Consider the following 14,358-nt stretch of genomic DNA (forward strand, 5'->3'; position numbering starts at 1 on the left):
CGAATAGAGAAAAAAATACACAAATGTATAACATAACACAATTACTAGTTTTCTTTTACTGCACTCACTTTGTTTTGTTCTGTCTTTGGAGATATTTGCTTCCCAGAAGTGTTAGACAAATTAGGTTTGACTCCCTGGATCTAAATCACGCGTGTTCGTGAAATCCTGCTAACCCTGAATAACTGATGAAGAGATGGCAAGAGACCAGTTACTACTTGATTTTTCAGAAATGACAAAAACATATCACATTCTTGGTAGAAAATACGTGTGTAAGATGCCTGCGCACCCGCTCTCCTGTGCCCCCTTTCGCCTGTGTATTCCGAGAAGTGCAGACTATACGAGTCGCACGTGTTGTGCATTATGCTAGGCCCGCATGCGTCTATCGCCTTCGAATGACAAAGCATCACTTTTTTTTTTAATCTTCTGTAACACGTTAATTTTGGTTTGTCAACAGGTCGGGTGGTGCCCACATCAGTGTTTCCTTTTCCAGATTTTTAATGCCGAATTTTATATACTGCGTTGCACTGGTATCATAGTTAATATTTTGTAAATATTGTAAGTTCCATGTATCGTCGAGGGTGGTACGATTTTAAATGAATTCGCTCAAACTATAGCGCGGTTATAATTGATCTCTGATAATAATATTCAACAAGTAGAATACTGCATTTTTTAGCATTTTACTTGGTTAACCACGAGTTGTTTTGTGCTGTCAGCACACGAGACCTCAGCATAACAACCACAAGAACAAATCCTGCACGATTGGAGCCAGTCTTGGGAGTAACCGGTGTTTTAGTGCCACCGGGGAAAACAACAAAAATGGAGTGACGTTGACAGTTTGAGCCGGTTTTAAGCACTTCATAGTGTTTTCTGATCACCCTGATCTCGTGGAACTCTGTACATAATTTGATTATCAGCAGAGTGACCGTTTTTCCGTGCTGCCTCCTGTTCTCTCAAAGGAGACTTGTTTGATGAAGAAGCTACTTTTTAACATAATAGATGTTGCTTAGTTCTTTATTGTGTCACATAAAATTATTTCCCAAGGATAAATCTTGAGCTGCGCCTTGGGTGCTTCTTATAGCAATAGGTGGTTTGGCTTGAATTCTCGTTCCTTCACTGTATACTGTATTTGGAGTCAGCCTGTTTTTACACGATTTTTGGTTTTATCAGAAAGACACCTGTGTAAGATTAATGGAAAACTAAATTAGTCTTGAAGACGTTAGTTTTCCAGTGATAAACCGGTTCCCAGTTTGGATTTTGGTTCCAGGTTCCCTGTGCCATTGACTGTGTGGCTATAGAAAAACGATGGTTGTATAATGTTCCTTTAATAGAACTGCTTTTCTATGGAATTAAGGTAGAATGACCCTATAACGTTTTGTCTTGGCACTGCTAGAGATGCTACCTGCTTACGTAGAAAGTATGACATTCGTGCTTAATGTAAATGATTTTGCTAGATAGCTCCTGCTCTTTAACCCTAAATAAAACTGAGCAAGTTCAGAAAAAGATGAAGAAGTTGATGAGTCCTGATATTGTTACTTGTCACCAGTGCTTAACAAAAGAAAAAGGCACAAATGCTTATCTCTTCGTACTGATGGTTATTTCAGGGTAGTGTTTGGGCATTTTATCTGTGTTTAATTTAAAAGTGAACATAGTCCAAGTTTCTACACTCCCACCCTCCTAATATAGCAGTGCATATTAAGGTGTCCTTGACCAAAATAAATATTGGCAATTTAAGAGAGATTCTTGTTTTTTACTTATTTGTTAGTAAACATGTTAGAATTTGTTTGAAGGCCAAGTGGCAATTTAAGAGAGATTCTTGTTTTTTACTTATTTGTTAGTAAACATGTTAGAATTTGTTTGAAGGCCAAGTGTACATTAAACTGTTGTGTAATATTGTTGTAAAGATGTTTGTCAAATAAATATTTTATTGAAAGGAAAAGCTTTAGATTGGAATGTGGCGTTCACTCCTCACATTTACATGAGTTTTGCCCCTAACCAAAATACTTGTAGAGTTTACTGGCTGAACTGAGCAGTATAGTTTTAAGATTTTTTTGTTGTTGTTGGACATGCCAGTGTGCCTTGTGTTGCATGTTAGAGATACAAGTAATCAAATTTCACTGTGCTTTGTATATGTGACAATGAAGTTGAACTTAATTCTCTGACATTCTGTCTAGAAATGCCTTCTATCTTTGACTACCAAGGTAGGCTGTCTACTGCAGTTCAGAAATTGAACCTGTCACTGTCACTTACCAGCTTTGCCAATATAATAGTAATTGTGTATTATACATTTAAATTTTGAAGATTTGGTTTACTTCCAAGTATTAAGTTTTTTTCATTTTAAATAATCATTGTTCCTATATAATACTGTGTGTAGGAAAATGCATCAATTAAACTTGAAATCTGTTGGGGTGTAGCCTTCAAGCATTGTGCATCACACATTTAATTTAAGTTACATATTAATATCTTAATTTTTCCAGTTTCTAACCAGTATTGTTTTCAAAATTAGGAAAAGGCTTCCCTACTACAGATTTGTATACTTCATGTTAAAGGACATCAAAATTGGTGTCACAAAATAATTTGTTGTAATAATGCAATAACTGACTTTAATGTGATCAGTGTAGCTACATATGTCATCATAGCTTACATGCCTCAAGACCTTTATTTTAAAAATATATAATGTAATGTTAGAAAATAAGTACAGTTTTAGACATAAATCTGAAAATATGGATATCCAATCTTTTTTTTTTTTTTTTTTTCAATCGGTAAGGCGACAGATTCAGTAAACTGCTGTAATCTGTCAAATAACACTTAAAGAGCAGAATGTATTTTATATTACAACTGTTTATTTATAAAAATGCAATTTTCTAAAGTATATAAAATAGAATTATAGCTTAATTATCTCTTATACCAATTCAATTTCATATTGTATATGTGCAAAGGGGCGGCACGGTGGTGCAGTGGGTAGCGCTGCTGCCTCGCAGTTGGGAGATCTGGGGACCTGGGTTCGATTCCCGGGTCCTCCCTGCGTGGAGTTTGCATGTTCTCCCCGTGTCTGCGTGGGTTTCCTCCGGGCGCTCCGGTTTCCTCCCACAGTCCAAAGACATGCAGGTTAGGTGGATTGGCGATTCTAAATTGGCCCTAGTGTGTGCTTGGTGTGTGGGTGTGTTTGTGTGTGTCCTGCGGTGGGTTGGCACCCTGCCCAGGATTGTTTCCTGCCTTGTGCCCTGTGTTGGCTGGGATTGGCTCCAGCAGACCCCCGTGACCCTGTGTTCGGATTCAGCGGGTTGGAAAATGGATGGATGGATATGTGCAAAGGTTCATCACACTATCACAACAATAACAATTAGTTGTCTTTGTTGTTAATCATATGTATAAGGGGTATCTCGTAATCTCGATCAACCGAGCTTCTGGAGTAACTCTTAACTAACTTAATTTGAAGGAAAACACAAGCATGTTAACAAGTACAATACTTCAGAAGAACATGAATATATTAATCTAATTTTACTGACCACCAGTATATCACCTATTCATTCCAAAACATCCTTCAGTGGTGATGATGTTAAGTGTATGAACAAGTAGAACAACGATATTTGTCCCATTCAGAAGATGTATCTGGCAGCCCTTATGTCTTGTACGTCCTTATATTTGTTGTGCTCTTTAACTGTGAGTTTTGCAGTTAAGAGAGCAAACACTACAAAAAGTGAATAAAAAAGAAAAGGTAAATACTGTATGTAAAGTTGTAATAAGTTATAAATCCATAACATAAAGTTAGAGCAAATTATAAATTCTTATCAGTGTAAAACTTGCACTGCGATGGCTTTGTGACTATAGAAGAAAAGGTTAGCTTTGTGTATGTATGTGTGTGTGTGTTTTTAATTTTCAAGACATGACCGTTAACAGTATACACCTTAAAAAATTTACATGAAGCAGATCTTGAAATTCATTGCTCTTATGATGTGAGAATTTATGAATGCACAATTGACTTCTGTCCATTTTGAAGCATGTTTGACATCTTTCTAATGTTATATTTAATTTTGCCTTATTTGTCCTAGGAAATCTTTATTTTGCTTTACATTTTGTTGTAGTATTGCATATTAGACATGTCATTGGGCTTTTTTTGTGTCCTTTGCATCAGTTTTCTAGGTCACGGGTTCTGTTGCCAGGCTCATGTGTGCGTTGGCATGAAATCTGAGGTGTAGTCTCCTTAGTGTTAGACCCGAGTATTACTCAGGCTGCGAAAATCGTGCTGAAAGTTTTAGTCCCAAGTGTCACTCGGGCCAACTGTACAGATGTGTCTTGCGTAAGCATTAGAACCAGTAACGTAGCGTGGGTGTCAGCCGCCCAGGGCGGAGGAAAATTCCGCCTCCCCCTTATTTAGGTATGGTTCAAATTTTTACAAAATATTATTATTATTTGTTGTGAAATTTTGCGGCCCCCTAAAAGTGCCGCCCGGGGTTGGCCGCCCCCACTACGCTACGCCACTGATTAGAACTGAGAATCACTTGGGCTGTAGAAGTGCTGTCAGTGCTGCCGTTCTTTGGAGAAATTCTGTCTGAGAGCAGGTTTTCACTAATTATGAAATATCTGCACTTTACCAACAGTGAAGACTTTGATGAGAATAGCTATCCAGCACCCAAACTGAAGAAAATGTGGGCTGAATTTTGGAGCATTTACATTCTGGACCGTGATGTCAGCATTGATGCAAGTTTCATGGCTTATAAGGGCAGACTGTTATGGATACAGTACATCGCGTCAAAAAGAGTAAGATTTGGCATGAAGTTTTGCGAGCTTTGTGAATTTAAAACGGGATATGTTTGACCCTTTCCCTGTGTACAAAACCGAATTCCAATCAGTACAGAGTTGCAATGTCATCCGTGCTGACTTTGATAGATTCTCCGCTGGATCACCATGGACAATTTGTATACTTTGCCAGAGCTATTTGACCTCTTGCTGCAAAGAAAGACTGAGGCATATGGAACAGTGTGTCCCAGCTGTCATGGCATGTCTGAAGACTTTGGCAGAGCTAAATTACAGCAAGGTGCACTAATAGCTTGGGAAAAGGATAAAGAGCTTGCTCTGAAATGGAAAGACAAGAAAGATGGTGTAGCTACGGTCAATGTACAGGCAAAAGGCAACAAGCAGCTTATGAAGCCTTGTGCCGTGGTCGACTACAATTGCACGATAGGTGGTGTAGATCTTGTGGATCAAGAATTGACTTTCTATCTCGTTATGCGGTAGCAACAAAAGAAATACTAAAAAAAATATATATTTTGGCATCTGGTAGAACATTGCTTTTGGAATGCCTTCGTCTTACACAAACAAAAAGCTGGCAAAACTGTATCTCATGAAAATCTTACATGCCAGCTTGTTGAACAAATCATTGCCGCACATCCACCGTCCACACTACCACTAAAGAGATGTGGTCGACACAGCACATTTGGATCAATCCAGAGCATTGTATTAGTAGACATTTTGATTATATACAGTACCGCCAACAGAAAAAAAAAACTATGCAGTGTACTGTTCAAAAACTGATAAATCTGGAAAGAAAATCCAAAAAGAAGCATGTTATTATTGTCCCGACTGTGATGTTGGATTGTGTCTTTCACCATGCTTTAAGATTTACCACACAAAGGACTCATTTTGAGATTATATACTGTTTTGGCATCATTAGTAGTAGTATTATTACTGTTTGCTATTTTGTTCATTTCATATTATTATTTTATTCATCAATACTGTTATTATTTGTATCATTACTATACTTTTGAGATTTAATAAAAATGTAATTTTTCTTGCCAAAAGAAAAAAGAATGCCTTTACATGTTTACAACGCTAAGGAGGTGAAGAGTACAATTTGCTTTAAATGAGGGCTAGCTGGTGCTCAAAAATGCACAATGTAAGGAATTTTACTTACAACTCTTTAGTGAATCTGTGCGTAGCTTAATCTCTACTTGGTTTTTGACCTTTGCTTGAATCTTGATGAAAGTTTGTCTGATATTCCATTGTTAAACTGTGCCATTAATTAAACACTGTCTGAATGGGTCTATCCTGCCATGATACTCTCAAATGGCAGTTTATTGTTGTCCGTTGATGCTTCTGTATAATTTAGCAATGTTTTCCAGGTGTTCTGCACTTTGCATCTTCACTAGTTTGTGGTTGTGTTGTGACATCATTAGACTTTGGGCATTTTGTTAAGGTATATGGTGGTTTCATATTTTCTAAAATTCCAGTAAAAAAATAGACCAGTTGTAAAGTACATCAAGAGAAGAAAATGGAAGAATCTATGCACAAATTGGTGAATCACACACAGAAATACACAGGGTAACTTTCATTAATCTGTTGGTGTTGCACTCAATCACAGCCACATAGAATGCATCATTTAAAGAAAATAAGAAACACAATGGTTTAAGACTGCGATGGTTCCTGCTATTAAAGTTGCTCACATACAAAGTAGAGATTAAAGCCTTAAAACTGTTTTTACTGTGCTGAAAGAATTGGCCAGTTCTTTTTTTGTTGTTGTTGTTTTTTTTGGGGTTTTTTTTGAGGTTTTTGAAGGAAATAGAAGGTTCTCCTTTTAATCAACTTAAAATATTCAAGAAAGCTATGTAGCGGAAGCAACGTGAATGACAAGGTTGTGCTAGAAATGCATTGAGTTGATTGTCGCACCATCTCAAAAGAGTTAGAAACTTCATTCAGGACCACATGGGAAAAGTGCTTTGTAAATGTATTATCATCTCTGGAGTTTGCTTTAACATATTGACTGCAGTATAGGTCTCTGCCTATATTATAAATAATGAACTCTATCAAAACTTGTAATAAAACTAAAACCACTGCTTTTTAATACAGTTCTTTATTTTCAACAGAAAATTTGTCAAAAATTTAAATAAACTGTTATTTACTTTATTTTCACAACCAACATGACTAAAAGTCTCCCATTTTAATGAGAGTCCTGGAATCATGACATCATGTAGAGTGTAGACTTAGATGTGCACATACTGCAAACATAACATTTCTTTGTACTGTTCACGTTTGCTGCACACAACACATTTGGTAGTTGGTGACTGTTTGCTCTCGGTTTGGGGCAGAATGTAAATGTGCTGCTGTCCTGACAGTCATGACTAATTGGATGCCTTATGATTTAGGAAATGCCTTTGGGTTAGCCATCTGTAATAGTGCCGTAGCCTACAGGTTCCTCTTTCCAATTGATTGTCACTATCTCCAAATAATCAAAATGTTTATCTTGCAATAAATGTAGTTGTTTCAAAGCATCAGCAGATTTATCCCTTTTTTTGCAGTGATATTAATACGGATTGTCTATTTATAACACTCTCTACCGCAAGCTTTTTCCACCAAAAATACAGTATCTTACAAGTGAGTACATCCCTCACATTTTTGTAAATATTTTATTATCTTTTTATGGGACAACACTGAAGATATGACACTTTGATACAATGTAAAGTACTTGGTGTACAGCTTATATAACAGTGTAAATTTGCTGTCCCCTCTAAATAACTCAACACGTTGCCATTAATGTCTAAACTGCTGGCAACAAAAGTGAGTACACCCCTAAGTGAAAAATGTCCAAATTGTGCCCAAAGTGTCAATATTTTGTGTGGTCACCATTATTTTCCAGTACTGCCTTAACTCTCTTTGCCATGGAGTTCACTAGGGCTTCACAGGTTGCCACTCCTCCATGATGACATCACAGAGCTGGTGGATGTTGGAGACCTTGTGCTCCTCCACTTTCCGTTTGAGGATGCCCCATAGATGCACAATAGGGTTTAGCTCTGGAGACATGCTTGGCCAGTCCAGCACCTTTACCCTCAGTTTCTTTAGCAAGGCAGTGGTCATCTTGGAGGTGTGTTTGGGGTCGTTATCATGTTGGAATACTTCCCTGCAACCCAGTTTCCGAAGGGAGGGGATCATGCTCTGCTTCAGTATGACACATTACATGTTGCCATTCATGGTTCCCTCATTGAACTGTAGCTCCCCAGTGCTGCCAGCACTCATGCAGCCCCAAACCATGACATTCCCACCACCATGCTAGACTGTAGGCAAGACACACTTGGTTTTTGTACTCCTCACCTGGTTGCCGCCACACACGCTTGACACCATCTGAATCAGATAAGTTTATCTTGGTCTCATCAGACCACAGGACATAGTTCCAGTAATCCATGTCCTTAGTCTGCTTGTCTTCAGCAAACTGTTTGCGGGCTTTCTTGTGCATCATCTTTAGAAGAGGCTTCCTTCTGGGACAACAGTCATGCAGACCAATTTGACGCAGTGTGTGGCGTATGGTCTGAGCACTGACAGGCTGACCCCTTCAACCTCTACAGCAATGCTGGCAGCACACATACGTCTATTTTCAAAAGACAACCTCTGGATATGAATCTGAGCACGTGCACTCAACTTCTTTGGTCGACCATGGTGAGGCCTGTTCTGAGTGGAACCTGTCCTGTTAAACCTTATAGCCTAGGCCATCTTTATGTATAGCAACGATTTTTTTCCAGATCCTCCGAGTTCTTTGCAACAAGGTGCCATGTTGAACTTCTAGTGACCTGTATGAGAGAGTGTGAGAGCGATAACACCAAATTTAACAAACCTGCTCCCCATTCACACCTAAGACCTTGTAACACTGAGTCACATAACACTGGGAGGGAAAATGGCTAATTGGGCACAATTTGGACATTTTTCACTTAGGGGTGTACTCGCTTTTGTTGCCAGCGGTTTAGACATTAATGGCTGTGTGTTGAGTTATTTTGAGGGGTTAGCAAATTTACACTGTTATACAAGCTCTACACTGACTACTTTACATTGTATCAAAGTCTCATACCTTCAGTGTTGTCCCAAGAAAATATATAATAAAATATTTACAAAAATATGAGGGGTGTACTCACTTTTGTTAGATACTGTAAATTCTATGGTTATCCATTAGATGGCAGCACTATAGTAGGTAACTGAGATGAGGCAGCAAAGCCCACCAGCAAGCTGGCTGCTTCTATATTGGCTGTATACTGAGATAAGAGTCCTTTCGTGTGTTGTGTTTTGAAAGGCTCAGTGAAATGCACCTTAACTCATACCTTGCATTCAAAGTGTTAAAATTGGATCAGTTGTGATATTAGCAACAGGATGTATCTCATTACTACTGACCTTGTAGTCTGTATGCCTCATGTGAGAACAAAGTTTTTTTTAGAGAATCTACAATTGTCAATGGAATTGCAGAAATTATTATTTAAGACGTGAAGCACACAGTTAGTGGCGGCGGAGGGGGGGAGGTGGATAAATGTCCACAGTTTGTTCAGCTGCTGTTATGACAGGGTGTTGTCAAAGTGCTAATCAAATGCTGAGGAAGGAATTCAGAACAGAATTAATCAGAACTAGCCAACCCGCAGCGTAGCATACGCCGCATAATTATCTATCTATCTAATTGTGTATTGATGGGTGAACACATCCTGAAAGACACAGTTGTCCAAATGGGGTGGGTTTGAGGATACGTTCGGGCCGGGTGAGGTTTCCCGTGTTGAGTCATATTAAGCCAAAGGCTCCACACCTGGTGGTGCCCTTCCGTCAATTCCTTTGAGTTTCAGCTTTGCAACCATACTCAAACCCCCCCCATCCCCCCCAGCCCCCGGGACACAAAGATTTTGGTTACCTGGTTGGCTGCCCGGTGGGTCATGGGAATAACGCCGCCGGATCGCCAGTCGGCATTGTGTATGGTTGGAACTACGACAGTATGTGATCTTTTTCGAACCTCCAACTTTCGTTCTTGATTAATGAAAACCATCTTGGCAAATGTTTTCGCTCTTTTGTCTTGCGTGTGCCATGGTCGGCTGCTTAGTGAATTGTTGGTGGGCGGGGCTCTGTCTTGCGTGCGTCTTGCTTGCCATGGACTTAGTGAATTTTATATATATATATATATATATATATATATATATATAATAGATGGTCTGCACAGCTCATTGATTTGCCTTCTTCTGTGTTAGTAATGTAGTCGGATGTATACAACAGGTACACATTGATTGATTAGCTTAAGACCAGTTTTTCCCCTGGCAACTTTGCTGCTAGAGTATGCTCGTTGTCGCACCCACCACACAGCAAACCACCCGGATTGAGATCCGAGTGCAGCTGTGCAACAGGTGACACCTCGGCATCACACAGAACTGTGTGAAGTTTTTTTTTTTTTTTTTTTTTTTTTAAATAATGGCTGGAGTGCCAGTCCTGCCACTAACCCCCTAGTTTTCCCTGCATGTTGGAGGACCTGCTTGCAGGGCTGGATGCAGATTAATGTCATACTCAGGATGGAGCAATTGCAAGTTAAGGGTCTTGCTCTGGGGCCTAACCGTGTAGAGTCACTTCTGGCATTTATGGGAGATGAACAGAAATGGGAGAAAGATCCACCACTAAAGTTTACCTTCAGGTACATCAAGGTGGCTATCAGTTTAAAGTACGGCTGCCTACCTTTCACTGAAAGCCTTGAGATATTAGATGAACACATGGGTGCCAACACACAGGACTCAAGTTAAAGCTCTTCTCCTTATTGCTGTTAAACTGTTCATACCCAATAAAGGGTGTGCAGATAGATGTCCATCTCACAAAGCATTTTCAGAGGGGGAACCTATCCTCATGCTTCAGGAGTTTTTCAGCTTCCTTGATGATTATTTTAAAGGGTACAATCTATTTAATTGCAACATTCAAAAGCATGCCATTGAAAACATAAAAAGTAAATATGTGAGATCTGTGTTAGATTGAAAAACAGTTACCTCCTGATGACATTATCTTTTTAATTTGCACACAGTCCTGAGGAAAGCTCTAGTTGTCACAGGGTTAATGAACATTTGTGCCATAAGAGCTTTGAAAACCTGCTGAAACACTTCAGATGCAACTGCAGACGAAGCTAGGCCAGAATTCATAATGCTGAAGCATATCATGGCCTATGATGATTTATATGCTTAATTTTTCCATGCAGTGGTTTGCTGAAAGTGTGCTAGGTGAGCACTGTGGGGTATAATTACCATAATGCAATATAGGGTACAAGTAAAAGAACTGAACAAGCCAAAGGATGGCTGAGTACAGTATTTTGCGCACCATAAGGCGCACTGGATTGCAAGGCGCACTCTCAATTGCGGGGCTTATTTCTGTACTTAAGCCATACATAAGGCGCACCGTATTATTCGGCGCATGCAAAAACAAGGTAACAGAAGCAAAACAATGAGTTTAGTTAAACCTTATTCTACTACGTATTTAAAAATACACTCACATTGTTTTTTGATCAGTCTGTTGTCACAAATCCATCGAAGTCCTCACCTTCTGTATGTGAATTGAACAGATGGGCAAGTCCGCCATCAAATATGCCGGGTTCCCTCTCGTCATTGTCAGAGTCAGTCTCGTTGCCGGGTGGCTGTTCAGCAATAATTCCAGCTTTCGCGTAAGCTCGGACAACAGTCGAAGCAGACACCTTAGCCCAGGCATCCACAATCCATTCACATATGGTGGCGTAACTCACCCGGCGCTGCCTCCCAGTCTTAGTAAAGGTGTGTTCGCCGTCTCTCATCCATCGCTCCCATGACGCTTGCATCTTCACTTTGAACGCCCTGTTTACACCGATGTCCAGCGGTTGGAGTTCTTTTGTTAATCCTCCCGGAATGATGGCAAGCTCCGTATTCATTTGCTTCACTTGTTTTTTCACAGTAGCAGTGATATGGGCACGCATGGAGTCGCAGATCAACAAAGACGGTGATACATGGAAAAACCCGCCCGGTCTCTTCACATACACCTCTCTCAGCCACTCTCTCATTTTCTCCTCGTCCATCCAGCCCTTTGGATTGGCCTTAACGATGACTCCGGCTGAAAACTTTTCTTTTGGCAGCGTCTTCCTCTTAAAAATGACCATAGGTGGTAGTTTCTGTCCATTACCGTGGCAACCAAGAACAACAGTGAAAGCCGACTTCTCATGCCCCGTGGTGCGTATGGATACCGTGCTGGTCCCCTTTTTCTCCACAGTATGGTTCATGGGGATGTCAAAAGTGAGAGGGACCTCGTCCATGTTGGTGATGTGGTTGGACTGGATTTTTTTGTCGGTAATCTTGTTGCTGCAGTAGGTGCGGAAGATGGTCAGCTTTTCTTTGTAATCCGCTGGCAGTTGCTGCGTCACGGTAGTTCGTGCGCGGATTGCGAGATGGCGCCTTTTCATAAAACGAAAGCACCAAGACGGACCTCCTTGAAAGTGTTCGAGCTTCATGTCTTGTGCTATCGTTATTGCCTTCAGTCGAATGGTGACTGTAGAGATGCTTCTCCCGGCTGCTCTTTGTTCAAGAATCCATTGTTCAAGTTGGTCTTCCAACTCTGGCCACCTTGTCTTGTTCCCGCGGAAACACTTTTTTTTGTCTTTTTAACTTGGCGCAATTCATTCTCCTGCTTCCTCCACTTCCGAACCATAGATTCATTGATTTTAAATTCTCTCGCTGCTGCTCTATTCCCATTTATAACCGCGTAACTGATAGCCTGTAGTTTGAATTGTGCATCGTAAGCATGTCTCTTCTCTGATGCCATTTTCAGAGTCCTTAGCCAAACAAATGTGGTTTCGCAGTGCACCAGTAGTACAATATACCTACCTGCCGTAGGCGTGGCGGAGGTAAGTGTACGTGGCTTTACGTAATGTTCTGCAATTGGTTTATCGCTGCCAGCGTTCGTAGTGTACATATTACTACGTCCCTATATCGGCAGGAAATGGTCCGACAGTCAAATCAAGCGGAGCGCTTACTAAAATGCACAACAACATTTTTACAGATTTTGGAACTCAGTGCACACATAAGGCGCACCGAATTTAAAGGCGCACCGTCGATTTTTGAGAAAATTAAAGACTTTTAAGTGCGCAAAATACTGTAGCCTGTTTTCAAATAAAATGTCAGATATAGGTTTCTGTCGCCTATTAACTGAAGCCATTGACGGTAAGCTGTGCAGTGTGGACTGACTCTTACAAACTAATAAAGTAACATGCCTAAGTAATTTCTATAAGCATAAGGGTTGGACTGTATGATGATACAGTGGAACCTCGGTTCACGACCATAATTCGTTCCAAAACTCTGGTCGTAAACCGATTTGTCGTGAACTGAACCAGTTTCCCCCATAGGATTATATGTAAATACAATTAATCCGTTCCAGACCATACGAACTGTATGTAAATATATATTTTTTTTTTAAGTTTTTAAGCACAAATATAGTTAAGTAGATCATAGAATGCACAGCGTAATAGTAAACTAAATGTAAAAACATTGAATAACACTGAGAAAACCTTGAACAACCGAGAAAACGAACACTGCAATAGTTCGCACTAGCGCTACCAACTGCTGGCTAAAAACACTTTTTTTTTTTTTTAATGAGTTTTAAGCTCAGGGGAAAAAATGAACATTTGAAAAAATCCGTAATTTAATAAACCACTAAGAAAAGTAACAATGCACGCTTCGAACCGATCGCTGTAAACAGAAGTGAAAACAAAATCAAGCCCAGTGCATTCTTTATCTGCCTTCCTACCTTATGCGTCGAACTCTCTCTCGCGCTGCCTGTGTGTGTGTGTGTGTGTCTCTCTCGCGCTGCCTGTGTGTGTGCGTGTCTCTCTCGCGCTGCCTGTGTGTGTGCGCGTGTCTCTCTCACGCTGCCTGTGTGTGTGCGCGTGTCTCTCTCACGCTGCCTGTGTGTGTGCGTGTCTCTCTCACGCTGCCTGTGTGTGTGCGTGTCTCTCTCACGCTGCCTGTGTGTGTGCGTCTCTCTTGCGCTGCCTCTGTGTGTGCGTGTGTCTCTCGCGCTGCCTGTGTGTGTGTGTGTTGCGCTCTCTTGCTCGCTGCACAGGAAATGCACAGGGAGAGATAGAACATGTACAAACCGAAAGGGAAACTGGCTTGTTCATATACCAAGTGTGTGGTCGTGAACCGAGGCAAAAGTTTGGCGAACTTTTTGGTCGTAAACTGATTTGTACGTGTACCAAGATGTTCGTGAACCGAGGTTCCACATGTAATGTCCATTTGATGTACATGTTTTCATCAAATGTAGTGTTTCTAATTTGTTCTTTATTTTGAGTTTCAATGCCTGATCGTTGTCCTTGTAACAGCCATGTAACCCCAGGATTGAAGTGTGTGTGTGTATAGAGGCAACCTATTGTATGAACACACACAGAGACAGTGCTTGTCAATAAAAAGGCACTCACTGGAGCAACAATTAGATTAATTTGCAAAAACCTAAATTTGTACTCGCTTCATGAAATTGGAATATAAGTAAGACTTAACACACAATTGATTATAGAATCATTTAATATGTAGTCGATGCCATGGCCAGCTTTTTTTTCTTTTGTTGCATATTTGGAGATGC

General features: G+C 40.2%; 1 protein-coding gene across 1 annotated transcript in view; it reads left to right on the plus strand.

The window, feature by feature from the left end:
- Positions 1 to 14,358, plus strand: part of hprt1 (hypoxanthine phosphoribosyltransferase 1) — a 41,865-nt gene that overhangs the window by 196 nt on the left and 27,311 nt on the right. The window lies entirely within an intron of this gene.

Source organism: Erpetoichthys calabaricus, chromosome 12 (genome assembly GCF_900747795.2).
Source record: "Erpetoichthys calabaricus chromosome 12, fErpCal1.3, whole genome shotgun sequence".
Taxonomy (NCBI): domain Eukaryota; kingdom Metazoa; phylum Chordata; class Cladistia; order Polypteriformes; family Polypteridae; genus Erpetoichthys; species Erpetoichthys calabaricus.